Genomic DNA, 25,417 nt, shown 5'->3' on the forward strand with positions numbered 1-25,417 from the left:
TGGGTTTGAAATAATTGTTCTTTAGATTGGTAGGCGTTTTTCAAATTAGGTTTGAAATTATTGTTGTTCTTATCAGAAAATTGACGTGGACGAATTTTTCCAACCGCCTAAGGACCATGGAAATTGGAGGTTAGGTCGGAGTTAAGTCTGGATTAGGTTTGAAATAATTAATGATATAATTCGTGTTGTTTTCTTTTATCGGAAAATGACGTGAACGAATTTTTTCCCAAGTTCCTAAGAACCATGGAAATTGGGGGTTAGGTCCGAGTTAAGTCTAGGTTAGGTTTGAGTTAGGTTTATTAATTTAGAAAACAGAAGCAGATAAATTTTGTATCGCACAATTTTTATGTTCACAGTCCAACTATCGCCAAAGTAAAAGAGAAACTGTTACCTGTAATTTAGGTTAATTTTAGGTTATGTGTGAGCTAGTTTTATCAATTTAAAACTGCCGCTCGGATGATTTTTACATTGCACAATTTTTACGTTCACGGTCCATCGATAAGAATTACCAAAATGAAAGAAAAAACGTTACCTAATCTGCTTTAATTTTAGGTTATGCGTGAAATAAAAAATTATTCTAATGAAGAATTACTCGAAGGAAGAATTGTTCGAATAAGTAAACAGAATAAGGAGAATCAACGACGATTTAATAGTAGAACGAAAAAGAAAAAGAAAAAAAGGATAACGACTCGTTCTTGCAGTCATCAAATTTCTGTAAAAACCGTCAAACCAGATGTACTCGGAAATGATCGGCTGACGGGGACACGCCGTGAGCCGCTGGTCGCGTATAAATTCAAATTAATATCGCGAAGTTTCACGCGTGCCTTTTGGCAAATTACCCTGTTCCCCCACCAGACGCGGCGGCGGCGCCGCCTCCTTCCCCTCCCCGTCCCCACCAACCCGTCTCTAACCTACGGCGATCAAATTATAAAGTTGCGCATTCCTCACAACTTACTACTTTACGGCGGATAACTTCGCGGCGATGGAGGAATTACTCGGATTTAAAAGTTGATGGAAGTCAAGACCGCCGGCATCCGCGAGTTTCGCCCTCGCCGACTTAATGCCCTCGGAGTATACTTCATTTTAGGCGGCGCCTTACGTTTCCGCGTGTACACGCGCGTCTATCCCCCCTCCCCCTCGTTTTGTCTCACGACGATCTGTTCGTCGCAGCCCGCGCGGCCTTCAATATTTTAATTTTATTTTAATCTTTATTTTATTTTATTTTATTTTATTCTAATTCAATTCAATACAATCCAATTTTATTCTATTCAATTCTATTCAATTCTATTCAATTCTATCCAATTCTATCCAATTCTATTCAATTCTATTCAATTCTATTCAATTCTATTCAATCCTATTCAATTCTATTCAATTCTATTCAATCATATTCAATTCTATTCAATTCTATTCAATTCTATTCAATTCTATTCAATCCTATTCAATTCTATTCAATCCTATTCAATTCTATTCAATTCTATCCAATTCTATTCAATTCTATTCAATTCTATTCAATCCTATTCAATCCTATTCAATTCTATTCAATTCTATTCAATTCTATTCAATTCTATTCAATCCTATTCAATTCTATTCAATTCTATTCAATCCTATTCAATCCTATTCAGTTCTATTCATTTCTATTCAATTCTACACCATTTATTTTATTTTATTTTATTTTAATTTCATTTTTAATATTTTACCTGACCACCTTACAGCATGAGGAAAAATAATAATTAAAAAGCGATGCCATTCATTGTGGGAAATATAAAATAGATAGAAATATTTTTTCTCCTTTAATAATCGCAATAAGTTGTAAATTAATGCCGCCCTTTAGCCGGCAGCCTGACGCCACTGGGTAGTGGGCGGCGCGGTCACCAGCGGAGCTCCCGATTGGTCGCGTCGGTCGACTGTGCCGCCCTCTGCCTCGCAACCGCATGGCAACGGCAACTGGCGCGGCGAAATTCAAGAAACCCGTCAAGAGAGCGAGTCACTTGCTCTTGGCGAGTGCGCGGCACCGAGGAACGCGGACTAAAAACAACGTGGCACCCCGCAGAAGTTGGCAAAGAATGCGAACAATAAGCCGGCTCGTCGCACTTAATTAAACCGCGGCCAGCGTCCGCAAATTTTAGGCTTTTCAGTCCGTAATTTAAGACCGCGGACAGGAAACAGAACCGACCGCGCGCCGCGCCGTGAGTAGGACGCGGAAAACGCCGCAACATTGTGATCTCTCCCTTTTGTCCGCGGAATTGTTTGACAGCGACTGCGGCGCTCGGCGGCCGCCACTATGACGGAAACTTGTTCCCCCCAGTTCCTTGGCCGCTGTAAAATAAAACGGATCGAGCGCGTTCCACAGCCGCAACTTGCTGGAACAACCGTGGTAACCGAATTGTATTAATTTCCCGGCTTAATTGAAAAGACCGTCCATCTTGCTGCAGCAAACGTACCGTGCGCCGCGTATCCGCGAACTTTCTTCAGCATTTGCCTCGCAGCGCTGGCTTTTCGGGCCGGCATTTTGTTTCGACTGCGAGCGAGTGTATCGTGTACAGTCGGTGTACAAAATATTCGGTGTTCGAAATGAACCGATAAACTTATAGACATGATTAGGCCAAGCGATGTACGTTTTTTTTTGGGACGATAGTTCGAAGTTAGTTTATCGGACTGAAACGTTTCGAGAAAAATTCCTATCCTCACCTGATCTAACCTAACCTGATCTAATCTGACCTAACTTGACCAAAGCGAAAGATAAATCCACTAAACTGAAATTTCTCTACGGAAACACGCACGAAAAGTTCGAAAACAAATATCCTTCTTTAACCTAACCCGACCTAAGCGAAAACTAAATCCACTAAACTGCAACTTTCCTTCGGAATCGCTCGAGAAACGTTGCAAGACAAATGTCCTTCTCTGACCTAACCTAACCTAACCTAATCTAACTTAAGTTAACCTAACCTAACCTGACCTAAGCGAAAACCAAATCCATTAAACTGCAACTTTTCTTCGGAATCGCACGAGGAACGTTCCAAAACAAATGTCCTTCTCTGACCTAACCTAACCTAACCAGACCAGAAAAAAATGTCCTCCCATACACCTCTCATAAAGGATCATCGACGTGCCGGACGAGAAGGTTTGCCGTTTGCCCAGCGAACGTAGTTGCACGGAGCACGTAGCCGTCGACGGCATTCAGTAAGACAGGAAGCGGCGGGTCGGCGCATGATTCGCGAAACAATGCCGCGAAGTTCGAGGTCTTCGACTAATCGGCGACGTTGAACTGCGGCTTAGCGCGGCGTTGGCGTTCGGCGCGGGTGGCGCAATTTCGCGAAGATTAGCGAGCAATCAGGCCCTTTCACGATGGATTCCCTCCGTTCGATTCAGCTATCCTCGGAACGGTTAGGCGCGGGGGGAAGACCGTCCCGTCCGCTTGCCACTTTCTTCGTGAGGAACATTCAATTTAATTACCCCGTGGAATGGCACGAATTCAAGTTCTTGCCCGGGAAGCTTAGTTCAACGATCCCGGGAGCCGGGAGGGTTGAAACGATTCATCTCTGCTCTTTTCCACGGTGTTACTTTTCAGACGCGTTCCCGCCCGCTCCAACTTGCCGGGGCACAGCCTCCCGCAGTTACGTAACGTTTACTTGGAATCCATTACCGCCCCGTACATCGGGGTCCTTTAAATTTGTTTAAGCTTTCGCTCCGTTCTTTTACCGTCCCGGTTTTTCCCCAGCGTCGTTCCAAGCGAGATCTAAATGGCCAGGCGGCTGGGAAACGAGGACCGTTTCGCGTCCAGCGGATTCTACGTCTCCTAATTGCCGTACACGCGAGGCTGCGGCAGCGTTCGCGGGGAAATAAGTCGGATCTGGCTTCGAAGGAGTGGGGTGGCTCGCGCGTGCGCCGGGAGGCCCGTGCCGCGGCGCGTGAGTCACGCATCCCCACTCCTTCGAGACCGGGTCCGCGTGCGGCAAGAGACTCGTACAGCGGCGCGTGAGTCACGCATCCCCACTCCTTCGAAGCCAGATCCGACTTAAGTCTCTGTTGCGAATTGAAATTGTCGTGTTAAAGACTCTATTCCGAGAATTATAGAACAATCTGCTGAAGAAAAATTGGAAAAGAGAATCCGTGGAAGAAAAATATCGAGACAGGAAAATTGAGAGATGTGAGAGACGAAGAAAAAAGAGGAAAGATAAGAGAGCAAAAAATTGGGGGAGAAAAATTGAGAAATCGTCGCAGAAAATTGCACTCGAACCAGCTGCCCTTACATAACCTCGACTGTATCGTTCCAAGTGCGTATTCTCGCGTGTAAAGCTTTTGACGAACACCTCGGTCGAGATGAAATTCAGTCCGTGCTTCGTACTTTCCTATCGCTCGAACATCATAGTCGCGGCTCCCGTTCCAAAGTAAGGCAATACATAACTTTTGTTTTCAGCTATATCAGTAACTCGGGCAACTCTCTCCCTCTCTCTCTCTCTCTCACTCTCTCGGCGTCCATTACTTCCGAGCCAGTGGGGTATCTGCATAATGGAAAAGTGCCATTACAAGATCCGAATCTGCTATCTACACCGAGACGTTACAAAGGGTTTGCCAGTTCTCGAAACTGGTAACAATACTCTACGCCGATATCAGGTATCCTTAGACAATCGTAACTCGTCTCGTTCATGGAAATCAGATCCCGGAAACGACGGAAAATTATACGAAACTGAGTTATATCGTCGAAATATCATTTCTTCCCTCAGAACTTGCTCTCTGGGTCTGGGGTGACGGAGACGGGAATAGGGAGAGAGAGAGAGAGCGAGAGAGAGAGAATGTGGAAGAAAGAGAGACAGAGTAAAAGCTAGGCACAAAGAGAAAGAGCGAGTGAGAGAGACACAGAGCGAAAGATAGAGAGACAGAGTGCAAGATACAGAGACAGTGCAAAAAATAGGGAAAGGGAGAGAGAGAGAGGGAGCGAGAGAGAGAGAAAGAGAGACAGCGTGAAAGATAGAGAAAAAGAGAGAGAAAGAGATTAGGAGAGAGGAAGAGAGAAAGAGAGAGAGACATTGAGAGAGAAAGAGATAGGGTGAAAGAGAGAGAGAGAAAGAGATTAATAGATAGAGATTGAGAGAGAGAGAGAGAGAGAGAGATTAATAGAGAGCTTGAGAGAGAGAGTGAAAGAGAGATTAAGATTGAGAGAGAGTGAGAGAGAGGTTAAGATTGAAAGAGAGTGAGAGAGAGATATTGAGAGTGAAAGAGATTGGGAGAGAGAGAGAGAGAAAGAGATTGAGAGAGAGATTGAGAGAGAGACATTGAGAGAGGAAGAGAAAGAGATTAGGAGAAAGAGAGAGAGAAAGAGATTGAGAGAGAGATTGAGAGAGAGATAGAGAGGGAGAGAAAGATTGATAGAGAAAGAGATTGAGAGAGAGAGAGAGAGAGAGAGAGAGAGGGAGGGAGGGAGAGAAAGATTGATAGAGAAAGAGATTGAGAGAGAGAGAGATTCAGAGAGAGAGAGAGAGAGATTGAGACAGAGATTGAAAGAGAGAGAGAGGGAGAGAGATTAAGAGAGAGATTGAGATTGAGAGAGTGTGGGAGAGTGTGAGGGAGGGAGGGAGAGAGAGAGATTGAGACAGAGATTGAGAGAGGGAGAGGGAGAGAGAGAGATTGAGAGAGAGTGAGGGGGGAGAGAGAGAGTGAGAGGGGAGAGAGATTGAGAGAGGAAGAGTGAGAGAGAGATTGAGATTGTCAGAGAGAGTGAGAGAGAGACATTGGGAGAGAAGGAGAAAGAGATTAAGAAGAGAGAGAGTGAGAGGGGAGAGAGATTGAGAGAGGAAGAGTGAGAGAGAGATTGAGATTGTCAGAGAGAGTGAGAGAGAGACATTGGGAGAGAAGGAGAAAGATATTAGGGAGAGAGAGAGAGAGAGAGAGAGAGAAAGAGGAAGGGAGGGAAGGAGAGAGAGAAATTGAGAGAGAGAGTGTGAGGGAGGGAGAGAGGGAGAGAGAGATTGAGACAGAGATTGAGAGAGAGAGAGAGAGATTGAGATTGAGAGAGAGTGAGAGGGAGACATTGGGAGAGAAAGAGAGAGAGATTGAGGGTGAGATTGAGAGAGAGACATTGAGAGAGAAAGAGAAAGAGATTAGGAGTGAGAGAGAGAGATTGAGAGAGAGAGAGACAGAGAGAGAGAGAGAGAGAGAGAGAAATGGATGCATCTATCCGCAAGGTTGAATAAATCGGTCGGCACAGCGTACGAGTCGTAGCATCCCAGAATGCAGCGCTCGGAACATTGTCCGGAGACACGTGACAATTCCTAGACGACTGGTAATACCGTGAAGGAAGAAAGGCCCGGGTAGCACGACGGAGAAAGAGACATGAAACCGTATGAAAAGAGCGAGCGGCAAAGGACGACGTGGGGGGGGGGGGGGACGCTGAGGATAGACCGCTTGTCTAAACGTTCGAGCATGGAAGAAGAGGACAGTATCTAACGCCCACGGCGACGGGCCCATGTTCTCATACAGACGCCCGGCCTGCCATGTTTATGGCCACAGTGGAATTCCGGTTAGTTTCCCTATAGCCGAGCAGATAACAGAATTTCGTGTCCCGTGACTGCGTATCGGTGTTATTGAGACCGCAGCGGCGCGACTGTCGCATAAATACATCCTCCTTAATGTTCAAAGCCACTTTCGACTCGCGAGGACTCCCTCCTCCCCGCGCCCCGCCCCGCCCTTTCGCCTTTGTTTCCAGTTCGGTAAATCAGCCCCGGGTCGCATCCCGTGTCGCTCCGTCTGTACTTGCACGCGGCACGAGGGCCGCACCGTGCAATAGACCGCCGGATATCGCCGCGGGTACGGCGCGTTAACAAGTTCCGTCGCATTCCGGAAAACTCGCCCGCTCCATTGTGCATGGGGCCACGCCGTTCTTCGTTAACCATCGGCTCGCCCGGACGTCCTACGAATCCTAAGAAAAGCATTTCCGTGCGTCAGTCTGTTGACGTCCCGCCGATGCCCCGAGTGACCATGGACGTGAGACCGTTTGGAAAATTACGTGTTCTGCGGCGTTGCCACGTCGCAGGCAGGAAGGTCCGGCGTTCGAGTGCAACAGGCTCTGGAAATTCTTACGGAGCCCGGTCTGTTACGCTCTGCGTGCCGGAAGGACTGTCCGGTTTGTAAATTTGAATCGAATTAAGGGGCTTTTATTTTTATTATGTGAAATATTTATTTAAATATATACTTATTATACTCGTATAGCTGTGTCGTAAAATAATAAATTATACCTTCGCCTGGAAATTATAGGGCATTACAGAGCATTATAGAAATTATAGAACATTATTTTTTAAAGTAAAAACTGAGAATGTTTTTTAAAAATCGAAAGCATTGTTTTTACAATGAAAAATCGTCGATGTATGAGAAAAAATTGCATTGTCAATTTGCAAAGTGTAAAAATTGTGTTACCAATCATTTCGAAAAGCGAACAATTTTTTCGATTGCATCGAATTAAATTTGCAAAGAAATGTTCGATAGAATATTAATAGATAAATGTTGATGTTTCGATCGCGTTGACATGTTTCAACGATTTGCGTGCGATGGTAGAGCCGAATTTGTTGGAGGACGCGCCGCGGAAATAAGATATCTCGTGTTTAGATGTGATTCGACACCTCCGCTACGACGACAAACACAATCGATGCCACCAACAAAGACCCGCGTCTACGAGGATGGGGGTGGAAGCGCACACAAGGGAACCTTTCGATCCCCATCGGCCTGGCCGGGGTCAATCGAGCGTCCTCCTACGGTTTTCTACCTGCTGTTGCGACAGAGATCGGGACAGAAAGAGAGAGAGAGAGAGAGAGAGAGAGAGAAACGGAGATTGAGAAATTGAGATGAAGATTGAGAAAAAGAAAGGGAGACAGAGATGCTGAGATTGAGAGGAAGAGAGGAGGATTGTTGAGAGAAAAATTCAGAGGGAGAAGGAGAGAGGGAAAGGTGGGAGATAGAGAGAGAGGGAGAAAGATTGAGAGAGAAAAATTTGAAGACAGAAAAATAAGAGTGAAAAATTGAAAGAGAGCAAATTGAAGGGAAAAATTAAGGGAGAGAAAAATTGGGAGATAGAGGGAGACAGGAAAAATTGAACTTTGATAAATTAGAAGAATTGAAAATTAAAAGAGAGGAAAATTGGGTGGTAGAGAGTGACTGGAAAAATTGGAAGAATTGAAAATTGAAAGACAGGAAAATTGAAGGTGATAGAAAGTGACTGGAAAAATTGAATTTTGAAAAATTGGAAAAATTGAAAATTGAAAGAGAAAAATTAGGTGGAAGAAAGTGATTGGAAAAATTGAATTCTGAAAAATTGGAAAAATTAAAAATTGAAAGAGAGAAAAATTGAGATAGGGGAAAGTTGTGAGATAAAGGTAGGAAAATTGAGAAATAAAAAATTCAGAGAAAGAAAAATATTGAGACAGCAAAATTGGTAGATAGAGAGAAATAGGAAAGAAAATTTGAGGGAGAGAAAAATTGACAAATAAAAAGAGACAGGAAAGGAAAATTGAAAGAGAGAAAATTTGAGAGGGAGAAAAATTAAGAGAAAAGAATTAAAAGAGAGATTTGAGAGGGAGAAAAATTGAAAGACAGAATATTTGAGAGGGAGAAAAATTGAAAAACAGAAAATTTGGGAGGCAGAAAAATTAAGAGAGAGAAAAATTGAAAGATAAAAACAGAAAAATTAAGAGAAAAATTGAAAGATGGGAACAGAAAAATTGAGAAAAATTGAAAGATAAGAACAGAAAAATTAAGAGAAAAATTGAGGAACAGAGAAGGAAAACAGTGTAAAAAAATTGAAACAGAGTAAAATTAAGAGAGGAACAAAATCAAGATAAAAAAATTGAGTGACAAAGACAGAAAAATTGAGAGAAAAATCAAGACAACGTAAGAATAAAAGAAGACAAAGATCGTGATATCGATGAAATGCGACAGAAGAAAAGGATGCAACAGCGAGGACATAGTCCAGGAAAGGCGGTAATGCCTGGGACAACCAGAGTCGGGCCTGTCGAAAATGTTGACCGTGCCCGGCCCGGCAGGCAAGCTGCCAAGGTACACCTTCGGTTCCGTTTCGGTTTCGGTTTCGTGGAAAAGCAACAGTTACGAGTCGCCGAGGCGACGGTCACGCGCAAACTAATTTTTCTCCCCCCCCCCCTTCCCCCCGTCGCGTCGTGTACTTCGGCGGTCCCTTTTGTTCCACCATTCCGGCCGCGAGATTCGACCCGTCGATGTTACAAGACGAGCGCGCGGCCATGTTTGCTCACGGCGCTATGTGCGGATCTTATTAACGGTTATCTATTAGACCGCCGCGGAGATCCTTTGAGCAGACTGCGGCGAGCGTTCCTGGCCCACGGAATTTCGGAGACAGCGATTTCGCGGGCCGATGGATTTCTGGGAATTAACCGGGCTGATGGGATTCCCGTACTTGGACCGGCACAAATGAATTTCTGGAAAATTGCTTTCGTTTTGCAGGCCGATGCACGATTTTCTAGCCTCGCGAAATACTGTTGCTGGGTCCATATGGACCCGGGGTATACGTGCTATTGCTTGTGAAAATTTAATAATTGTTTTTAAGAAATTATACTAAAATAATGTTGATTAAAATCAGTATTAAAATTTATACATAATTATAAAATATAATAATATATATTAAATATTATATATTATTATTGTAATATAATATAATTATATATAATTATAAAACATAATATATATTATTATAATATTATACATTATTATTATTATATTATATTATTGTTATAATATTATTATATATTATTATATATATTATATATATTTATATGCATAATTCATTTGAATTTTCATTTGGACAGCCCGATTACGGTTTCCGGAAAAGCTAACCTCTTCCAAAAGGATGTAAATGTAAAAAATTTGTCGACAAAAGTCGCTGAATTAATTAATATAAATTACAGTGCCGGCGATAAAGATTAATTCCGATTACATTTCCATCAATTTAAAATGTTCAATAATTTGCTACTTGCGTCAACTTTCATAGAATTTACCTCTCGAGATGCATCGTGTTTTAAGAGACACCCGGTGCACACCGGGTGCACGGCTACATTATTTTTCGAAGGACAACAAATGAACGAAAACATCGGCTATTGACGGACGGGCATTTCCACGGCGGCGTATTTGCGGGCAAATATTATCGTTATCGAAATGAATTACACGTGCCGCGCGGCGTGGACGCGCAATTTGAAAAATTACGGCGCCGGCGTGGGATCGAAACAATCGCGGAGGAACGTCCGGGGCCCCGCCCGGGCCCTGTAATTTATCGATTTCCCCGCTACGCCTATGTTAAGGCTCGACGGAGTCGGTGAACATGTGCGCCGCGGCTCGCAATTAACAAAAGTAAAAATAAATAAAAGAAATAAAGAATAAAACTCGTAATGACGTAAATTTATTTTAGAAATTTGGACATTTTAAAACTGATTTTGTTAACATATTGCTGATAGTTTTCCGATTAAAACGAGTCCAAACACGACATAGTTCGGACCAACATTTCCGGTTACTCAAAATAAGATCAAATGAATAAATAAAGATCCATAATAATTAACAATCCATAAATGTGGACCGAAGCATGTCGTGTTTGGGTTCGTTTTAATCGGTAGAAACTCGCCGATACGTTGAACAAATTTTCACGCACGAAAAATTAGAAATATAAAAAGTTGAGTCATTGTTTTTATTCTAACATTATAGTGTACATTTATTAGCCTATCCAGGCAGTTTCGTTCGGCGAGAGACATGCCTCAGTTTATTAAATTACCTTTCGCCGATTAAATTATCGGTTTGGCGGATGTGCGACGGTTGCACGGTTAAATTTACACAAGTTCAGGATCGCCGGATTCGCCGGCGTTGTTCCGCGTTTAAGCGAACGAATCGACCGTCCGGAGTTTAACCAACGGATAAGGAGAGCCAGGCAGCCTGCCAAACACCGTCCCGCCTCGGTATCGAGCTCTTCCGACTCGAAAAACACACCAGTCACGCTCGCCCTGCGATCCGGGCCGGCGCGGGCCGGGCCGAGCCGGGCATAAACACGCGAGCCAATTTCCCGGAGGTGGCCAGAAGCCCTCTTCATCATTGTTCTCGATGGAATCACGCGGAAATCATATTGTTCCGGAACCGGCGACTTATTACGGCTGTCGGCGGGAAATCGCTGACACGGTCGGTTCAATCGGGCGCAGGCGGGGGTCGCGGGAGGGGTCGCTGGAACGCTCGAAATCGGCCCTAAACGTTGGCCCGACGCCGTCGTCGCGTCGCTGCCGGAACGACTATGGTCGGCGCCGAGTAACGACGACGACAGCGGCGCCACCTCGCGGCGCTCTTCCTTCTTTCCAGCGCAACCGGTGGAATCCGGCGGAATATCAGCCGATTTAACGCGATCGCCGCTTCGATCCCGCACCGTTTCGAAGTCCGTGACACCGTGGACGAGGTGAAATGTCCGTGGACCGCAGCACAGGTCCGTAGACGTGGCAACACTGGCCGGCAGCGCGGCCCGTTAACGGCGCTGCCGCTGTCACGGTCCAACGACACGAACACCAGTCGTTTTCGAGGCATAATAGACCGATACCATTGGAAATCAGAGGGTGGATAACGTTCGAGGGAGTCGAGGGTGTATGAATTATGGGAGGCTGGGGCGGTTTTTGCTGATTCCGTATAGGGTGGGTGGAGGGGGACGTGGCCCAGAAAAACTTTCGACTCGATAAAATACGACACGCGTTCGGAGAAACGCGTGCGGAAACCGGGAGCCCGGTGGCAGGTGGAGCGATGCGTTCGCTGGCAAAAACTGGCCGCGCACGGTAAAAATCGTTGCGGTACGAGAACACGGTACGTTTTTCTTTGTCCCGTAATAGGGTCGGTCTACGGTGACCCGGCGTTTTCTATCGACCGTGCCTGCACATTCGATTCGAATACGATAAATCCTGCTTTGTAATAAATCAATTTTATTACGTGCTATAGAATACGATAGTTTCGAAAGTTGCTCCTCTGCGGTCGATATTTCAATCTAACTTGGGCGAATAGAAAGTTTTATGTGTGTCTGTAAATCTGTATATATTTATATTTTAATTAAAAATAAAAATTACATAATAATTCTTTTGTTTCGTATCCAAAAATGTGATAGTCCACATTTAATCCTTATCCAATCGAAATTTAATAAGGTGGCCTAATTTAGTGCACTTAATACAGACCCGATTTAACAGACTTAATACGACACGGTGAGGAGTTGCGGGTGACGTCGGCGGCACTCGGTTCACGCGACGCGGTAAGGAGCTGCGGATAACGTCAGCGGCGCTCGGTTCACGTGACGCGGTAAGGAGCTGCGGATAACGTCAGCGGCGCTCGGTTCACGCGACGAAGGAGCTGCGGATGACGTCAGCGGCGCTCGGTTCACGTGACGAAGGAGCTGCGGGTGACGTCACCGGCGCTCGGTTCACGCGACGAAGGAGCTGCGGGTAACATCATTAGCGCTCGGTTCACGCGATGAATTGAGGAGCAGCGAGTGACGTCACGCTTTAGCCGGTAGCGCAGCAACACCGGTTACAGGGCCGGCGCCGGAATCAGAGCGGCCGGTACGCAGGATGGCGTCGCGAATGGCACGGTTCGGATACTCCTGATGAATCATACATGCTTTCAGCTTAATCACACGCGACCCACTTAATCAGCGGAGAGCCCGGCTCTCGACGAGCGATCGCGAATAATAAATTCGCACGGTTGTCCGCGGTCCGCCGGGCAAAGACGCGTGGCAAACTACGCCGGACTTGCCATGCTCTTGATGATATCGGGAACGGGTCTGTCCGCGACACAGTTTCCTGTCGGGGCGCAATCGCTTTAAGTAACATCGCCGGTGGTTTCGCCGCGGAAACGCGGGGACAAGGAAACTTCGAGCGTCTATGCTCGTTCACGGGGCTTCGTTCCGCCGGGAGTGGGAACCGGCATTATTTTTCTTGATCGCGCGTACGTCAGCGGGGCAATAAAATTGTTCGTCACCCTCGCTGCCGCGGGGGATAAATCGAGATAAAGTAGTTTTTATGTAGCAAACCGCTGTTCCTACGACGACACTGTGAGGGCAAAGTGATTTTTATTTTCTTCGCGGTAATTAGCTGTTTTAATTTTATTGAAGGAAGGTCTTGTTCGTTGTTACAGCTTCTTTTATTATATTAATAAATTATATTAATAGAATATATATTATATTTTACGAGAGAAATATTAATATATTATCATATATAATAATAGTAATAATAATATAATAATAAATAATAAATAATATTATATTAATATATTATTACATTAATTATAATTTGCATTGGTGTGCAGAAAGTGCCTAAAAAGTTGTATTACAGTAACTTGTAAATATATTATATAATAATAATAATAATATAATAATAAATAATATTATATTAATATATTATTACATTAACTATAATTTGCATCGATGTGCAGAAAGTGCCTATAAATTTGAATTACAATAACTTTAATAATTAATATAAAAATTATATTACATAATTAATTATAAAAATTACAATAAACACAAATTTTTCACTGTTTTCTTTTGTTTCAACACTCCTGATCGCTTGTAACAATAATTGCCCGACATCGTTTTCCGACTGTGTTTTATTTATGTATTGTTTAACGTTTCATCGTTCGCGCACGGTAATCTCGGATGACGTTAACGAGAATTCTTCGGCGGCATTCCATGGCTCAATTTTGATCAGCGAATTACGGCATACAAACCGCAGTGCGGTGGCCGAACCCCGTCGAAATTTATGCACGCGCGGTAAATAATAACTGGCGCAACCCTCAATCTCTCCCCCCCTCCCAAGTGTACATTAAATACGTGTACGAATCGACGTCGCGGCCGACTGGGCGGAGGTGCAAACTTCTCATTGCTTTACGCAGAGGGCCGGCCGCGATCTATGGAACGAAAGGGGCGGGATCGGCATTATTTATTGCCGAAACGGTTCGCCAAACTTCTTGCGAACGAGGGGCCGGCTCTTGGGGTTGACGGTGAATATAAGCAATCCCATTTTTTACCCCGGCGCGCGCACGGGGGATTCTCTTGGTCTAGTAAGCGCAGACTTGGTGACGGCCGTTTTTCTCTCCACCCTTTTCTCGCTTTCGTCGCGTTCGACGACGTCGATCCGGCCGAAAATCTCGCGGGAACTATACCACGATTCAAAGTGCGTAACAGCATTATTCATTTAAATATATTGAAATTAAAATCGTCGAGCTAAATTTTACATTTGATAACTGTATTTAATACAAGACATCCCGGAATTCCTGTCCCGATCGAAGAAAACGATTCCCGACGAGATTCCAAGTAACTTTTTCCTTTGCGAAAATGCTGGCAAAGGCTCCCTTAAGGAGTTATCAACGAAAAACCGCGGACCAATCGACGGAGGAGCGCGGCTGGCGCCCCGCCCTCGCACCAATGCGACGGACCCGATTGTTTTTCGTTGATAACTCGTTAACGAAGCCTTCGAGAACATTTCCGCAAAGGAGAAAGTTGCTTCAAATCGTCCCAGGAATCGTCTCGCGTATCGTCGCTCGCTAGATACGATAAGCATTCTGAAACACCCTGTATAACCACGCGAGAAAGCCGGTCGACGTTTTTCATCCTCGTCTTGCGAGATCGACTCTGGCAGTCCATTCGACTTTTCGTAATTAGGTTAGGTTATTTATATTATTATTTTATTATTTATATTTATATTATTATGAGATTTGTATTATTATTTTATTATTTATATTTATATTATTACAAGACCTATATTGCTATTTTATTATTTATATTTATATTATTATGAAATTTGTATTATTATTTTATTATTTATATTTATATTATTACAAGACCTATATTGCTATTTTATTATTTATATTTATATTATTATGAAATTTGTATTACCATTTTATTATTTATATTTATATTACAATAAGATCGCTTAATCGTTCCAGCATCCGAGATTGACGAACCGGTGAATCGCTGCCGCAGTGGCAAGGTTTCCCCATTCCGCGGCAACCGTAATCGAAGACAGTCCGCCTCCGCGGAAATATGCAGATGATTTATCGGCGATAATCTTGCTTCTTGTCAGCCGTGCATGGAGGAGGTCTTTTTGCCTCGCTAGACGCAGACAGTCCGACGTCTCTCTCGCCGCATAAAGCAGATCCATCCGCCCCAGTGTTACGGTCTCAATGGTGCAGACCGACGAATTGATAACAAACGGCTGTTCATTTTGTTGCTGGCAATCCACGCCTGGGCGAAGCCAACGGGGAAGGCTCGCGGCTTCGATTTCACGGTGGAAGCGGAAACACCGTCGGGTCGCGACGCTACGGTTTTAATGCTCCGCTCGGTAGCAAAATTGGCCCCGTTTCCGTGCTTCCAGCGTTATTTTCAACTACGCTCTAATCACGCTATAATTATATTCTTGCATTGAAAAATCGTAATCCGTTCTTTTAGCAGACATTTATTTCCCATATTATTTTCTTTTATTTCCCTTTTTATATTTTCTTTTATTTTCTGTTATTTATTTTTTTGCTTCTTCCTTTATTTCATCTATTTCGAACTCTTGTCTGTTCAGCGAGAGCAAAAACTCGTTCGCCTCGATGACGTCGACGTAAATATGTGTAATAAATGTAAAGAGAAAAATCATTTCCTTCGAAAAGTTAAACCGCTTGGGAAGAACGTTTCGCGTAGGGAGAAGGTTCCGGTCGGTCACCCTTCCGGCCCGTTCCCGTCGAATTTAAGCAAACCCAGTTTTTATTGGGTACACAGAGGATTGTCTTGGCCGTGGCAGCACGGAGCATATCGGTGACTGGCTCGCGCCAGCATTGTGTCGAGAAAATCCCGATAAAGTGCTTGAAAACTTCCCCCCCCCCCCCCCTCCCCACCGTTCCACCGTCGAGTGGACTTTTCGAGCAACTTCCCCCCCCCCCTCCCCCCGCTGCTGACATGTTTACCGATCCTATACACACGATCGCGCGTCCGACGCTCGCGTTTCCCGTGCACGCGTCACGGCGCGCGGCGTTGTCCGCGAAAAAAATCCATCGATTTTATGGGAGCCCGACGATGTAAAGTCTAATTGATACACCGTTCGCGTTTCGATTCGGCTTTCGCGCGCCGGAAAACCGCCGGACGGGGCCTCCCTCTTCGGCGCTCTCGCGTTCTACCTTGTGCACGTCGACGTCACTTCGGTAGAAGTCGTCAATTTTTTGTCGATGGATTTCGATACCATTTAATCTTCGGATTTTTGTACACAATAAAGACACTTCCGCGGGAAACAATGGAATAGGTTTTTTTAATCGGGGAATGGTTACGGTGATTTCTGGAATTCTTTCGCGCTCTCGACTTTCTCTCTCTCTCTAATTCTTTAGTTCTATCTCTCTAATTCTCTAGCTCTCACTCTCTCTAATTCTTTAGTTCTATCTCTCTAATTCTCTAGCTCTCTCTCTCTCTCTCTCTCTCTAATTCTTTAGTTCTATATCTCTAATTCTCTAGCTCTCACTCTCTCTCTCTCTCTCTCTCTCTCTCTCTCTCTCTCTCTCTCCCTAATTCTCTAGTTCCCTCTCCCTCGTTTTCTCTTCCTAATTCTCTAGTTCGCTTTCTCACTCTCCCTAATTCTCTAGTTCTTTCTCTCTCTTTTTGTAATTCTCTTCGCTCTCTCCCTCTCATTCTCTCTCTCTCTCTCTCTCTCTCTCTCTCTCTCTAATGTATATAATTCTCTCCCACGCGCGCTCTCTCTCTCTCTCCTCTCTTTCACTTTCTCAATCTCGCTCTCTCTCTCTCTCTCTTGATTTCCATCTTCCTCTCTCGCTCTCTCCCTCGATCTTGCTCTCTCGCCAACTCTCTCTCTCTCTCTCTCTCTCTCTCTCTCTCTCTCTCTCTCTAGATTTCAATCTCTCTCTCTTTCTTCTTTTCCACTTCCAAGATCGAGAGAGAGAGAGAGAGAGAGGAGAGAGCAAGATCGAGAGAGAGAGAGAGAGAGAGGAGAGAGCAAGATCGAGAGAGAGAGGAGAGAGCAAGATCGAGAGAGAGAGAGAGAGGAGAGAGGAGAGAGCAAGATCGAGAAAGAGCAGAGAGAGAGGAGAGAGAGAGAGCAGAGAGGGAGAAGAGAGGGATCGAAATCGAGAGAGTGAGGAGAGAGCAAGATCGAGAGAGTGAAAGAGAGAGGAAAGCAATATCGAGACAGAAAGAGAAAGAGAAATAATGGAAGAGATGTAGCGATAAAATAAAAGCATGTGTCGGTCGAAAACCCGCACGGCGCAGCGGACTCATGGATTGCCGATCGCATCGTGTCGCGGAGCATTCTCTGCTCGATAATCGAACGGGAAAAGGAGGAGGATCGGGGGCTGACTCAGCGGGCCAGAAATGCCCGGCTGCCAGTCCAAGGACTCACTGTCGCGTTACGAAAATTTCAATTACCCGCTCGGCGACGCAATATCGGCTAACATAAATATCGCATTGACAGCCCGGTAAATAGGGATTCATTGTAAAAACATCTAATGGTCGGCAGGGGTAGGGGAGGGGAGGGGGCCGCCCGTCGCACGGGGTCGCGTTTCCATTCGGTTCCATGGTGGGCTAACAAGTAACCCCAACAGTACCCTCGGGGAGCCGCCGCCGCGAGTCGGAACGCCCGGGCGTGCAGGGGAAGGAGCCGAAAAATCGCGCGGAACGAATTTTTGCACGTGCTTAAAATATGGGTGCGCGTCGACGCGACCGGGATTCTTTTTCTCCAGCTGCGAATGCGGCCGTAATGAATGTATTCCAGTTGCCGTCGAGCAGTTATTGTACAAACTGTGAAAAAAGGTTATCGTAAAGGTATTCTACATCTTTAAAAAACCATTGTTTTTCTACTAACACTCAAGATGACCTTGACTGTTCCAAACGGCACCCTGTATCATTCACTTTGTACGGTCATTGCCGATGAAAAAATGTTTCCACGTCCGCCCGATCTCGTGTTTGGCCATTAACATCGGATCCGTTGGGCTAACCTGGTCCCTGTTTATCGCGCGACCATACCCGCAGGATGCGTTCGCTCGTGAATAAAGGAAACACGGCCGACTCGCAGCAACAGCGACGGCGGCAGCGGCAGCATGGCTTTTAAATATTAAGCTGTCGGAGGCGAGGCAACTGTTTGCCCCCGCCCCGTGAAAAACGTCCACTCCCTAACGACCGAAACTTTCTCCGAGATATCCGCTGTAAAAACGTCGCTCCCTACGACAAAGGGGATCCTCTCATTGTAAATTCATAGTAGCCGAAGAACCCCGAAAGTGTTTCAGGCCGGCCGGAATGAGAAATGCGCGGCGATCACGGGGAAACGCCTAGGACCAATCGTGCCGCTCCTCTCGACGTGTTAAAACTACCGGAATGGCTTAAACGGTTCTGCGAATCGCAGGGGGCGAAACTATATATAATATAATATAATATAATATAGTATAATATAATATAATATAATATAATATAATATAATATAATATAATATAATATAATATAATATAATATAATATAATATAATATAATATAATATAATATAATATAATATAATATAATATAATATAATATAATATAATATAATATAATATAATATAATATAATATAATATAATATAATATAATATAATATAATATAATATAATATAATATAATATAATATAATATAATATAATATAATATAACATAATATAATATAATATAACATAATATAATATAATATAAAATAAAATACAATAAAATACAATATATAATATATTTAAATGAATTATATATATGTATAGAGAGAGAGAGAGAGAGAGAGAGAGAGAGAGAGAGAGAGAGAGAGAGAGAGAGAGAGAGAGAGAGAGAGAGAGAGAGAGAGAGAGAGAGATGTACCACATACATATATATGTATGTAGGGTCGCCCCGACGTGAACTCCACTGGTGAACCGTCGTTATTCAAGTGTTACACGAACACGTTATACTACTTACCCCGCTGCTTGCCCCTTGTATTGCTCCGCCAGGAACCGTATTGCCTTTACCCACGAGTGCTACTAAGGGCTGTAAGACGGACATATCTTCGCGACAACGATGGCCACCGTTTTTTTTACGCTGCCACAATGGCTGCTCCTTGTTGTACCATCGTCAGTCGCAGCTGCAACGATAACCACTCTCTCACGATTCTAATAATTGCTCGCAACGGATTATACCACCAAAAGATTCGAAATTCAAAAAATTTCAAGATACGTAGAGAGCACTCGGAAATGTATATTTATTATATACATTTTTTTAATAATATACTAAATAGACTTAATATACTTACTACTTAATATACTAAATAGACTTAATATACTTAGTATTTAATATATTTAATATACTTGATTTACTTGATATTCTTAATATACTTGATTTACTTGATATACTTAATATACTTGATGTACTTAATATATATATATATATATATATTTAATATACTTTATTTACTTGACTTACTTAAAGTACTTAATATATTTACTGCTTAATATACTTACTACTTAATATATTTACTACTTGATATACTTAATATACTTAATATACTTAATGTACTTAATGTACTTAATATACTTAATGTACCTAATATACTTAATACACTTAATATACTTAACATACTTAATATACTTAAGTGTATAAACATACTTAATATACTTTATACACTTAATATACTTAATATATTTCGAACTTAATGAGACCCCACTTTTTCGTGAAAATCGAAGATCAACAGGTGAGAATTTCTCCGGGAATCTTTCCGTAAACAATCGTTAATGCGAAAGGTACGGTTTTCGGTGGATCCACGTCGGAGTACGCCTCGCAACAGCGCGCTTCCGCTCGGGAAATGCGCGTGCTGCTCAAGATAACACCGGACCGGTACGTTCCACGTTTGGTCCCGGAAAAATATAAATGGCCCCACTGCTTCGGGATTCTACGTTATTCATCGGATATTTTGCAAATTCGGTACCCGGCGAACGGAAAGCAATGAAAGAACGTAGTTCAACATACATAAAGCATAAGCTAGAATACTGCGCGAACGGAATTCGAAATCACGACGTTGGCGGCGGCTGAGAGGGGCAGGGGAAGGGGGGGGGGGACGCGCCGTTAATTCAAGCATGTGAAAATATTGAGACCGGCTCTCCTGCCGGAAAAGTCGCGCGAGCATTTTATTAAATATTAAATCACCGAAGGGAAACAACAGTCGCGACGTTCTCGCTCCACGATTTTTATGCTGTCGCGACATTTGCGTAAAACAACGCACTGCGCGCCCCCCTCTCTTCCTCTCTCTTTTCCGCCGGCTTTCGAAAAATCACATTTCGACCGTTCCGCATACAAATACATTTGTACGAACACATTTTCAATTCCATTTGCGATGCTGATTTGTTCCCAAAGCAATCCGGTATGGTATAACGGCCGGGCTTGTTTTTTTCCCCCAGCATTTTTCCATTTACACGTGTTTTTAGCGAAATCCATTAAAGTAAATCTATGTTATCATGCCGTATTATCCCGCGCGTATTTTGAGTTAGACCATCGCTGTACGGTCCTCGGTTGAATATGCCACAATTTTAATCCAGTTCGAATCTTGTCCACGAACGAAACGAATTTGGTACCGTAATAGACGGTCACGTGAAATAATTCTTACGTTATGGACCTAACCCGGACCTAATCTGGACCTAATTGAGACATAATCTGGACCTAACACAGACGTAATCTGAACCTAACCGAGACCTAATCTGGACCTAACCCACACCCAATCTGAACCTAACCCAGACCAAACCTTGACTTAACCGAAACCTAATCTGGACCTAACCCGAACTTAATCTCGACCTAATCCAGACCCAATCTGGATCTATCCGAGACGTAATATGGACCTAACCGAGACCTAATGTGGATCTAACCCAGACCTTATCTGGGAAGAATATTTTTGAATTGCGAAACAAACGAGATCGAAGAATAAAACAATTTTTTAAATAGAAAATGAATAAGATAAAAGATGGAGAAAAGTTTTTTTATTAAGAAATAAACAAGGTGAAAGAATGAAAAAATTGTTCTATTGAAAAATAAAGAAAATAGAAGTAAAACAAATGTTTCTATTGAGGAATGAATGAGATGAAACGATAAGAAGATTGTGCTGCTAAAAAAGAAACAAAATAATAGTAGGAGAAAATTTATTATTACGAAAAGCTAAAAGATAAAAGAATAGAAAGATTTTCTTGTTAAAAAATAACGAAATAAAAGAATACGGAGATCTAATTCCCGTTTCGGACTCGCCTAACGTAACTCTGTGACGTTAGCTCTTGCTTAGGTCTGAGTTAGGTTCAGATTAGGTCCAAATTAGGTCCAGATAGGGTTCAGCTTAAGTTCAGTTGAAGTCCAGCTTAGGTCCAGGTTAGGTTCACATTAGGTCCAGCTTAGGTCCATATTAGGTCCAAATTAGGTCCAGATTAGGTTCAGGTTAGGTCCAGCTTAGGTCCATATTAGGTCCATATTAGGTCCAAATTAGGTTCAGATTGAGTCCAGGTTAAATCCAGCCTAGGTCCATATTAGGTTTAGATTGGGTCCAGGTTAAGTCCAGAGTAGGTCCAGCTTAGGTCAAGCTTAGGTCTAGCTTAGGCCCAGATTAGGTCCAGATCAGATCCAAATTAGGTCCAGCTTAGGTCCAGCTTAGATCAAGCTTAGGTCTGGCTTAGGTCTGGCTTAGGTCCAGATTAGGTTCAGATCAGGTCCATATTAGGTCCAGATCAGGTCTCCAGCACACAAATCGCTCTAGTAACGAAATGAACGACTAAACCAACGGTATCGCAATAGTTTCTTCGTTCCAAATCCGCTCTTCGCAACGACGTTCCTCCTTGGCCTCGCGGTCCCGCTATCAAATTTGATTTTCGGCGGCGAGGTCCGTCGGCCGACGCGCCGGTTCCGCCGTCCCGTGTACGCCGTTTATCGGTTGACCCACTCATCCTCGCAATAGAATCCGGCGCACGAGTCCGATTTCCCCGGTAGCCCCCCGGTTTATTGGCGGGGACCCGATCATCCCTTTGTGAGACCCCATTGTGAGCCATTGGTCCACGTAAACGAAATTGCCGAGGGGCGACGCGCGACCCAGGGATTGAATACAAAAGCGAATATAGTATCTGGGCGTGACTGGCGACGATTCGCCGCGGCTCCGGCCGTTTTCACGCCACGGCTCCTGAAAAACTGACCCCCTTCGATCGACTCCACTCCCCTCGCCGCGCCGCGTCCCAACGAGCCAAGCCGCGCCGCGTCGTCGTTTCCTTCCAGCTAAGCCGCGCGCGCGGCCGCTTTCTTTCGATCGCGGGTTATCTCCGTGACAAATTATCCGACGCAATATCGTTTAATCTCCGACGCAAACACGGCACCCGGCCGACGATTTCTCCCGCCTTTCTCCGTGTCCCGCGTCTCAAGCCATCTGCTTTTTCGCCGCCGATCGATCCGCGACGCCGGAAGAAAAAAGAAAAGAAAACGTGTTTCCAGCCACCGCGTGAACACGTCGCCGATCTACGATTCGATGCACTCGCGGCACGCACGTATTTCCAAAATGCTGGACGACGTCGGTGATATTTTATTTTTTGCTTTCGCTGTTTTTTTGCCAGACGAAAGTCATTTTTCTGTTGTTTTATGGTCCTTTGGAAAATTGAGCACGAGAGTTTCTGACAATTGTAACTTTGGGAAAATTGACAGAAAAAATGTTCGATAATGTTAAAAATGTCTAAAAATGTTAAAAATGTTAAAAATTCTTAAAAATCGAGCACGAGCGTTTCTAACCATTTTAATTTTGGAAAGATTAACAAAAAAATCTTAAAAATGTTAAAAAATGTTAAAAGAATCTTAAAAAATCTTAGAAATGTTAAAAAATGTTGAACTATTGCAATGTTCTTTTTTTTTCTAATCGAGTATCAGTCGTGCTCCCCGGAAAGGCGAAGGCAAGTCACGTAAACAAAGCGTGGTTCGACGAGAACGATTAACGCAGCCGCGCTTAAAGGTAATTGAATTTTATGTTTCTGCAGTTGCTAATTAACTTCGCGCGGCTGCGAATCGCACGGCGGCGCGGCGCGTGCAACGTGATTAATATCTCGAACGTAATTATTACATTTACATTTTGGATTGTTAACTGCCACGCGACGCGTTTCGATCCGTGATCGTTTGTGCCCTAAATTCTTCTTAATCGACGCTCGGATTGTGCACAAAAATGGACAATTTAGAAAGAGGAGATAACAATTGTACCTTATCTTCTCAAATTGCCCATTTTTGTGTGACCATCTGAGCCTCGATTAGAGAGAACTTACTGTAGTCACGTGACCGTCAGAACTTAATTTTTCTCAAAAACTCGAAATGCTGGATCAATTCTGCGAGCGGATTTGAAATCAGCGCGTAGAAATCTATTGGAAACGATATGCGACATGACATTTAAAAAATCAATCCTTACATGGTATTTTGCAACTCAAAATTTTTTTGAAATATTTCGATTTTCGCGTAAATTGTCAAAACAGCAGTTTCCAGTACACTATCACTAATTTCCCGTTATTCTGCAACGTTTCAACTTTAAGATAATAGGAAAAATTATCGCTTAATTTCTATAAAATGTTCTTCGATTTTTTTTTCAAAATTCGTCACTTCGCCCCATTGCGACGGCACACTGGATTTCCGACAGCTTGCCGAGACCGCAGTATCGCTTGATAATTGACATCTCAAATACCTTTGAGATTGGCCCCGGGAAAAACGAATATTAATTCGATGGAACGCGCTCGGTCGAGGGCTGCTCAAATACTAGCTCTGCCACTTTGTCGGGCCGCGCGCGGGACACACGGGCCGGATACATGATCGCCGCGACCGAAATATTCGTGCGGTCCGTGTCCCGATTGTGCGAACTCTGCCGCGCGACAGAGAATAATTCCCGGTGATTGCCGCCGTTCGTTCGGCTGCCTCCGATGTTACCCGATATCCGCGGAGATTGTTGACCCAGGAAAAAAGCGTCCGCCGCCACCGAAGAGTCCAATCTCGCGATTAAGTACTCGTCGGTCGACAACGAAATTGTAACGACAAATTTTAGGCGGCACAGATGCAGAAAGAGCATTTTTCGTTTCAATGACTCGCAAGAAATTTTATCTTTTTATTTATTTACTTATAATATTTATTTATATTTTATCTTACAATTATGTTAACAGCCGGAAAAGGATGATTCCTGAGGTCATTTGAAGTAACTTTTTCCTTAGCGAAAATGTTCTGCGAGGCTTTGTTTACGAGTTATTAACGAAAAACAGTGGACCAATTGCAGAGTGAGGGCGGAGCGTGGACGAGCGTGGGCGTGGCGCCGTACGTTTTTCGTTAATAACTCGCAAACGGTGCCTCGTAGAACATTTCCGCTAAGGAAAAAGTTGCCTCAAATGATCTCAGGAATCACCCCTGTTCAGGTGTTAACACAATTATGGGACACCCTGTATATGCTGAGCAGAAAAATTACAGCATTGAAAAATCTAGAACAAAAATTCGCCAACTTCGATCAGCGATAACTCCGCGAAAAATTATCATAGGACGATGATTTTCATTTCAAATTAAAGCCCGAAGCCTCTACTTTAAGACAGTGTACCTGGATATTAAGTTAGATACACCCTCGTCGCGGTAACCCTCGAAATGTTCGGCCAAGTTCTTCGCATCGAAGACTGCCAAGTTTCCCAAAATTTTGCAACGGTAAAATTTTTTGAGCAGCGCGTATGACGCATCGGTTTCTCAAATTTGTATCCGGATCCGAAAAACAAGGATCACCGAACTGAAAATTGTCCCAGCTGATTTACGGGTCTAATAACAGCCTCGTGACGTCGGAAGCTGAGCCTCGGTTTAGCGGCTGAAGTTCGGATCGCTTCCTCCAACGGCGAACGAATCGTAAGATTTGCCGGGACTATGCAAGGCGGAAGTATTGCTTGGATCGGGTCGAACGGCTGTGACGGACCCCGGGAGGCTTCCTCGTCGGTGACGACTCACCCTCGGCGAGCGGAATCTCGGCGCGTTATAAGGACGGATTAAGTGTAACGGCGCCGGGGGCCGAGCCTAGCCGAATCGAATTATCCCCGGGATCAATGGGGGAGGCGTGCTGGGTCTACGTGATCCTGAAATTTCATGGAGTCGATTAGTCACAGACGGGTGGTGTATCGGTGCCCTAAGCCGGACGTCTTGCCGGGCGACGGCGACAGTTGCATCGCGAGCAGCCAATTAAAAGTTGCCCGGACGGAGGAGCATCGATTCGAATCTACTTTGCGTCCGAATGCCTTCGACAAGTCGTCCCGGAGAAGAACGGGGCGTAAAGGAAGAATTGGAAGACGACTCGAGCACCTTTGTCATCGGGGGTAACGAGCCTGTTCCTTTCCGAATCAGCATGATCCGATTGTTTCGAATGTTTCTC

General features: G+C 44.1%; 1 long non-coding RNA gene across 3 annotated transcripts in view; it reads right to left on the reverse strand.

The window, feature by feature from the left end:
• Nucleotides 1–25,417, reverse strand: part of LOC117225725 (uncharacterized) — a 48,994-nt gene that overhangs the window by 8,882 nt on the left and 14,695 nt on the right. Inside the window, exon 2 of one of the 3 annotated variants that reach the window (XR_004491586.2) lies at nt 18,967–19,129. The exons of the other annotated variants lie outside the window; for them this stretch is intronic. This is a non-coding gene — a long non-coding RNA (uncharacterized LOC117225725). The remainder of the gene's footprint in view (nt 1–18,966; nt 19,130–25,417) is intronic. 3 annotated transcript variants of the gene reach the window in all.

Source organism: Megalopta genalis, chromosome 14 (genome assembly GCF_051020955.1).
Source record: "Megalopta genalis isolate 19385.01 chromosome 14, iyMegGena1_principal, whole genome shotgun sequence".
In the NCBI taxonomy this organism is placed as follows: domain Eukaryota; kingdom Metazoa; phylum Arthropoda; class Insecta; order Hymenoptera; family Halictidae; genus Megalopta; species Megalopta genalis.